Genomic DNA, 8,268 nt, shown 5'->3' with positions numbered 1-8,268 from the left:
ACGGGGCCAGGAAGAGGCCTTAGCCACTGGGCCTGAAGCCCTCCCACCTGCCCAAGACAGAGCTTTCTGGCCCTTGCTCCAAACATCGGGGGCCTGGACCCTCCAGATGCCCAGAGTCATGCTCTGCCCAGGCGGGAAGGAGGCTCCCAGCCCAGCCTCACAGCCCCCTCAAGCCAGGGCTCCTGGTTCCCCTCTGATCCCGAGGCCTTCCCTCACCCACACGCTCCAGGCCCCAGGCCCTCCAGCCCACGCTGCCCTCCTCCAGCGTCAGCGGGGATTAGCCAGCCGTGCACTCTGGGGTCCTGGGCTCAGCCGCGTAACGAGTGGGCACCTCCCACAGGCCCAGGCCAGCCCCCTGCCAGGGCCTCCCTCCTTCCCCAGACCCAGCCCCCGTCCCAGGCTCACCCGCAGGTTTGGGTCTCCCCACCCAGGATCTCCTGAGGCAGCTGGACTGCTGCAGCCCCTCGACCACCTGCCCGTGCGGCCAGCACCACCTCCAGCCGCCGTCCCAAACTGGCGCCTGCCCGGTGCCTGAGAGTCAGCTTCCTGCTGCGGTGGGAGCGGGAGCTGTGCCTCGACACGCCCGCCAGAGCCCGGGCCAGGCGTGGGGCTGCACGGGGCTGGCACTGGGGAACCTAATTAGGCAACTGCACTGCGCCGGCCGCCACAAGCCAAGGTGTGGCTGTGAGGACCGTGAGGTCAGCCATGGGCACAGGCCCAATGCACCTGGCACCAGGAGCCCCTCACCCACCTGCCCCCAAGCCATCCCAGGCTTCAGTGGTGCCCCTCACTCCCACCCAGGCCCTACGGCTCCCAGGCCCTGCAGCAGGTTAGCCCCATGGGGGTAAGGGGCCAGTGGCGGGGCCATTCCTGACCAGGCCTGCTCCCTTGCTTGGCCACAAGGTTCTGGCCAACCATGGGATCCCAGGCCCCTGTGCTAAGGAGAGGGTGCCTCCTGTCTCCGGCCTCTGGCCTCTGGGATCCTGACCCGGATGCCAACCTCAAGCCCTTGGGAACTGGCTCCTGTCAGAGGTCCACCTGACCCTTCCTTGAGAGCCTGGCTAGTGCCCAGGATGGGAGCCCACGGCAGACTGGCAGACCCTCTCCCCTGAAGGACGGAGGGGTTCCCCTGTAGGAGGCGAGGCTCCCGCTGCTCCACCCACAGGGTCCTGAGCTGGCTCCCAGTCCTGGTGGCCACCTGGCTGCCACCGTTTCCGGTGCTTCCAGTGCACCTGAAGCGTCCCCAAGAGTGCAAGGGAGGCCCACCTCAAGTCCCAGCCTGCCCTCCCGCAGCCTCCTCCTGCCGCCTCCCACCTGCTGCGTCAGCGCCCAGGAAGCAGACCCACACACCCTCATTTGGCATCCCCGGCTCGGGAAGCCCCCTGGGAAAGGCAGCGGTGGAAGCCCCAGCCTCTGAGGAGGGGAAGGTCCCTCCTGCCCAGGCCCTGCCAGGTCTCTAGGCCACGGACAAATCCAATTCCCCAAAGAAAGAAACTGAGGTTCAGAAATGGCAAGACCCCACCCCCACCCAACTGGTGTGGCTAAGCTGGGGCACAGAGAGCCCTGATGCAGGGCCCCCTTGACCTGCTGCCTCAAGCCCCCACGGGCTGACCCTCTTCAGGAGCCAGAGGACTGCCTGCCTGTCTTCCCCAACCTCCCCCCGGGTCCCAGGAGCCAGGGTCTCGCACCCCAGCCCCCTCCCAGCCCTGAAGGGTCTCGGCCTTGAGTGGGCCCCTCGATACTTGCCCCTCACAGAGCCTATTTCTTCCTGTACCCCTACCCCGTCCATGATGTCCAGGCCGGGAGTTGGTCTCAAGGTGCAGAGAAACACGGCCCAGAAACCAGTGAGGAGGCAAGTCAGAGCCCTTGGCGTAGTGGGTGAGCCCAGGGCTGGACCCTCTCCCAGGAGCCACCTCCCCCGTCCTGAGACCACTCTGTGAGGCCCTGCTGCCCAGCCCTGGACTTAGTGGGTGCAGAGAACACAGAACTGGGACGGCCCTGAGAAGCCACAGGCCCAGGCAAGCTCAGCCGCCTCGTGCAAGCTGCTCGAGCAGCAGGAGCCCAGGTGTGGAGCCCGACTGCCCGGCTCAGTGGGCTGCATGTGTGAGCAGAAGCCAGCTCCCTCCCTGAGACCATGCAGACAGTGGGGGCTCTCGGAGCTGGCACCACATCTCTGGAGACAGAAGAAGGGCATCCGTCAAGGGAAGCAAGACCTGAGCCCAGGCAGGCAGCCCTGGGACAATGGCCCTGCATGGAGAGAAAGCCACTCTGGGCTCCCGAGGCACTTGGAGGGAAGATATGCACAGCAGCCTGGGCCTGCTGCAGGGGGAGTCGGGTGCACAGCGGGCACGGGCCCTTGGAGCAGGAGAGCAGCTGGCAGGGACAGAAACAGGGACAGAGCTTGAAAGCATGTGGCCGAGTGAAGAGGATAAAGACCAGAGCATGGCACAGGCCACACAGCACTGCTTCCCAAAGTGTCCCCCACAGAACCCTACGGTCCCCAGAACCCACAAGGTCCAAACCACTTTCCTAATAAAAGAGCTGTCTTTCTGCTGGCATGGACATTCACAGGGATGGGCGTGGTGCCACCCCAGGAGCTCAGAGTTCCAGACCAGCCTGGCCAACACAGTGAGAACCTGTCAAAAAAAAAAAAAAAGAACAAAGCAAGGTTGTCACTCAAAAATCAGGGAAGCCACAGGAGCAAGTGACAACTGACATGGCCGACTTCCAAATTCAAGCTCAGGTGAAAATGAGCACTTTGCAAGACTCCAGGCCACCACAGTGACTGTCAGCTCCAAAGCAACCAGGCTTTGCTCAGAGGTCAGTGGTAGTGCCGACAGGATTCGGGGATAACATAATGAAATGTGTCGACACCTGGAAAATCTGCGTGATTCAGGGAACCAGTCTTTTCCAGGTGACCAGACATATTCCAATATTCCAAAACCATACATAGGGAAAGATCATTCAAGGTGGAAAACCGACCAGTGCACGTTACTGTAGCAACCTAAAAGAGCCTGCGATAGACTCAGATTCCACACTGCACCGCTCCAGAGACCTGCAGGAGTGCGGAGTGCGGTGACTCACCCTGTGATCCCGGCGACTCCAGAGGCTGAGGAAGGAGGAGTCCAAGTTTGAGGCCAGAGTGGGCAACTCAGTGAGACCCTGCCTCAAAATAAGTTAAACAGGGCTGGGGGGTGGCTCAGCGTAGAGCCCCTGGGTTCAATCGCTCCTGAGAGGACAGGAACGAGGGAGACTGGCAAGGGCCTGCTGCGGGCAGCACCCGGGAAGAACACCCCGTGCCCTGTGGGAGGGTGGCAGCCTGCGGGGCCACATCCCCCAACACTCCAACCAAACAGCGCGCCGTGAGAGGGAGCTTGGAGGGCAGGAGGACCCGCCTGTCCTCGTCCGCCAGACGCTGGAGAGATGCGCAAAAACGTCCACCGTGTCACTCGCACTGAGTTAGTTTTTAGTTTTGAACAAGAACTGTTTATTTTTTAAAAGATGTTGGTGCACGTGTTATTCTGTTAACGTGGGATTTGTGCATTATTTTTTAACGAGGCTTCATAAACGAATATTCTCAAATCCCATCTGGGATTTCTAATGTGTAGGTATCCGGGATAACCGAGGGGGGCCAGTCAACCGGCAGCCAGCCCTGTGGGAGGAGCCCCGAGGTGCGCCTTTGCCCTCCCAGAGCTGAGGATCAGCGTGCGACTGCGGGAACCGAGTGGGAAGAGGCGAGCAGAGTATTTCCACTGCTCAGACACAGCCGAGTGACACGCACACGAGACCAGAGATGAGGGCAGGATGCAAACCATGAGGCAGGCTTGTGCTCTGAGTGCTCATTACCTTTGTTTTATGTAATTTGTATGTTTTACATATGTAATTAGTTTAATTTGATTTTAATAATGGTTGTTCAACAACACGCTCACAAAATTACTGTCAGCAGGCTCCTGTGTGCTGGTCTGAGCTGGCTCCAGCCACCCTTGGGAAAGAATACCCCTGCACAAGAATCTCTGGAGCCGCCACATGAAGAAGGCAAAGGCATCCGAGACCCACACCTGGCACACTGCTGATACTGATCCAGATACTTGCAGCAGCACAACACTTAGCTCTCTGAGAGCTACGAGCCCCGGAAGGCACCGGGAAGCACTCCTTAGCATGGGTCCCAAGGCGGGAGCCAGCCAGGCATGACAGCAGAGGGGGATGACCAGTCCATCCACCCATCAACCAAGAGAGGGCTGCAAGGTGATGCTGGCCCCCTGCAGAGGTGGGGTCTCTGGGTCAGAGCTCAGTCTGAGACCTGACTTGTGCAGCTGAGAAACACCTCTAACCCCAGAGCAGCACCCAGGCTAGTGGGGAGGCAGTGCCCAAAGAGGGGAGGGCACAAAGGGGCTCGGAGGGGACTTGGGGCCCCACTGGCTTGGGCTTCACCTGTGAGCAGGAGCCCTCTAGGGTGGGCAGTCTGTGGACAGAGGGGCAGCATGTGCAAAGGCCCTGAGGCAGGCTATCACCTGCGCAGGAGCCAGTAGGTGAAGGCTAAAGAGCTGTGGGCACCCATCCCTGCTCCCTGCTTCCTGCTTCCTCCCTGTCCTTCTGTCCTCAGAGGAGACTGACAGTGGCACCCTTTCCCACTGCTGGGTGGGCTCCTTAGTCAACAACAAATTGAACACCCCTCTCCTCTCGGGCAGCCGGGCTAGGAAAGTGCACCCTCAAACACCCTTGGCATAAAGCCCACCACTGGCGTCCACACAGCCCAGCACCCGCTCCCTTCATTCTCTTCTGGACACTTGTTCTCTTACAATCGTGGAAACCCAATGATAGGCCCCCCTCACCAGGGTGGCCAAGATGGGGCAGGACCTGGGCCTCAGGGGCAGGCCACAGGAACAGCCAAGGAACAGGGCAGCCTGACACCCCGGGGGAGGAAGGCTGCACTGGGCAGACACTCCACATGAAGGCCCTGGGCACAGCCTGGACAGCCTGTGGAGGGTCCAGGTGAACACACACAAACAGGCCCACAGCTGGGGACTGACAACGGTGCAGGGTCAAGTGAGGTTCTCCCAGGAGGGTGTCCCCAAGCAGGGGACAGGAAGGGAGTGCTAGGAATGACATCTGGGTGCAGCACGCAGCACCAGCTGGTCCTCCTGATAATGAACAGACAGTTCACCCCAGAAGGTCCTCCGTGCAGGCAGGGCTGGGCAGAGAGCCGGGCGTGGCTGGGGCTGGGCTTATCAGGCAGAGAGGGCACACCCACATGGAGTGGCACACACAGGCGCAGACAGGAGAGGGACAGCAGCAGGACACTCCTCACTCCTATTTGCACAGACCAAGCCACCCAGCAGCATGGCTGCCCACATCCTTGCTGAGGCCCTGCCCACTGTACTTCCCAGCCTTGGTGTTAGGGCCAGGCTTTGATTGGCCCAGCTGAGGAGTAGAACAGAGTCCTGGCTTCACCATGGCCCATGGCATTCATATCAAGCCAGAGACAGGCCAGAGGGGAGCAGCTTCAGGCTCCCCCACAGTCAGCTGCCCTGGGGGCTAGGACATGCCCTCTGCATACCTCCGAACCCAGGGCTCTGGGGACATGAAAGACCCTGGCACCTAACTGAAGATGATGGCGTGACATGTATCACACTGGCAGACCTGGGACCTGACCTCAGCTCTGTGCCTTCTCCCACTGCCTGAGCCTGGGGTGCCCTTGCTGCCCCCCTGCAGGGCCCCTGGCGGCCCAGTGAGGCCCCAGGGGAGCTTCCCACGTCCACCTCGGTGCTGCTCCGGCTGCAGACTCAGCCCCGGGCCAGGGTGCCCTCTCCAGGGATGCGCGATCTTCAGGACCGCCAGGGAGCCTCGTCTGCAGCAGGGACGACAGGCGCAGTCCACACCCACGTCCTTCCTCACTTCCTAGCTCCTGTTCCACTGAGAGGCCACCCGGAGAGTCAGGCTGTGCGGTACCCATCCCCCAGATGCTGACCACCCTCACCCCCAGAGTCCAGGGCCTCAGAGTCCAAGGCCAGGGCTTCCACTCTGGGATGGCTGGACACTGGGCCCAGGAGGGGAACAGAGGGGCCTGTTGTGCGGGGGCTGCACAGGCTCCCTCTGCCTTGCGTGCCTGCCCCAGGGGCTGGGCGGGAGCTTGGGAGACCTGACCTTCTGCCCAGGAGCAGCCGCTTGAGGCGGGCAGCCCATTCAGACCTTCAACTTTCAGGAAGACTTCTCCAGACCCTCCTGGAACATGGAGAGGCCGTGAAAATCCACCAAAGAGGCACACAGAAACCACCCCAGCAAGTACCCAGCGTGTCCAACCTGCCTGTGAAGACCAGGAGAGCAGGCCCAGAGGTCCCGGCTGGACTGCTCCAAAGGAGGCATCCCACTGGGGCCCAGAGTTAGGGAGACTCGGGGTGCGCCCTAGGGACTAAAGGGGCATTTGCCTGGCGGGGGGGCGGGATCCTGCACAGAACAGCTTCTCGGGTGCCCCTGCTGCCCAAGGAGGCATCAAATGACAATCCTGAAGTTTCTGGGGAGAGAAGTGAGAGCAGGGAGTGAGTGGTTAGGCACCGTGGAGTCCTATTCCAGGAAAAGAGCACAAGAAAGCGGGGGCGGGGGCGGGAGGTACTGCGGAGCCTGTGACCAGGAGCCCTCTCGTTCCAGCAGCACGGCAGGAAGAGCCGGAGCCCTGCTGTCATCCAAGATAGCCAGAGCCCAGGGAAGCAGGCCTCCCAGCCTGACGACTGGACTCCAACAGACCCCGAGAGCCGGCTCTCGGCACAGGGCCTGTTCCCTCTGCTCAGAGAAGTCCTGGTGGGAGCTCTGCCTGGTGGGAGTTCTTGCCAGGGGCACTGGGACCTAGGTGCAACCCTGCAGGAAGCTCCTGGACTCCCACCTGAGGCGAGGGAGGCTTCAGCCTTGAGGGCATGGCTTCCTCCACTCGGGAGCTGGAAGACCCGGTGCTCGTCTCTGGGAATCCGCGGCCAGCAGAGGAGTGGCTGGAAGCTGCCAGTCCTCTCTACCTCAGCCCACTTGTGCATCTGCACACTGCCAACGGCAGCTCCTCGCGCATCCCGAGTGCCTGTCCGCACCAGGCTCGTGGCTGGGCGCTGCTGGCACGCTGGAATGGGAGGGCTCAGGTCCGGGCCTGGACCTCCCCCCACCTTCCTCGTGCTCTCTTCCTGGAGTAGGACTGCATAGGGCCTGACCACTCACTCCCCACTCTCACTTCTCTGCCCTCGGAGAGGACCAGGACACAGATGTCCCTGGCTCATCCTCTCCTCGTCACAGCCTGGACTATTGCCACCAAACGCCAGCAGACCCGCACTCTCCAGTCTGAGACCTTCACCTCCCACCAGCCACCTCTCAGCAAACCCTGAGCCGGGGGGCCTGGCTGGCCAGGAGGGGGTCCGGGTGTGCAGTGTCGGGACTCTCCCATAACTGGGGGATGGGGGGTGAGACCCCTAGTCCCCATCTGGCAGACAAGGAGAGTGAGGCCCAGGAAAGGTAAGGGCCTGCCCGAGTTCACCCCCAATACAAAGGCAGCAGCTGGTCCCCCTGCTCTTCAGGATGGGTGGCTCTAGGCCCACCCCTAAACCGTGAGCATCTGGGAGCTGAAGGCAGCGGAGCTCCAGCGGACCCTTCACCCATCTGCAGAAAAGCCATACTGGCCCAGCCCTGTCTAGGAAGAGCCCTCAGGACAGGACAGGCTTTCCAGTGCTGTCCAAACCCCATGTCCAGAATGGATGCTCCTCACTGCTTCCTGTCCAGCTTCTCTGGCCTGCTTAGTGCCCATTGGGTGCCCCACGCCATGAGGTCCTGGGCCACCAGCCTCCCTCCCTCCAGTCCACAGGCGGTGGGAAAGCTGACCTGGAGTGTCCTCAGCTCCCACACGGCCACACCCCTGGCCAGCAAGCTTCTGCATGGACGGACCCCTGCTCACCCTCATCCCAAGCACCGCCTCCTCTTCCAGAAGTCTTCCTAGATCTCTGGACCCTCTGTCCAGCCCTTCATTATCAACCAGCTCAGCTCAGGTCGATGGCTACACCTGTGGGGTCCCTGTTCCCCTCAACAAGGTCCTGCTCCCACCCCCAGCAGCGGGTAAAGAGAGAGGGCACAGGTGTGGGCCTGGACAGAGCTGGCTCACCATGCCTGCCTCTGACTAGGCTCGTGCTCCTCAGCCCCCAGGCTGTTTCCCACCCCAGGCCAAGTCCCCAGGCTGGCTCTGCTCTGTCAGACTCACAGTTCCACCAGAAACCTGTGTCTTTCTATCCCTTCTTATACCCT

This window comes from Ictidomys tridecemlineatus, chromosome 11 (genome assembly GCF_052094955.1).
Source record: "Ictidomys tridecemlineatus isolate mIctTri1 chromosome 11, mIctTri1.hap1, whole genome shotgun sequence".
Lineage (NCBI taxonomy): Eukaryota > Metazoa > Chordata > Mammalia > Rodentia > Sciuridae > Ictidomys > Ictidomys tridecemlineatus.
This window is presented reverse-complemented; position numbering follows the sequence as displayed.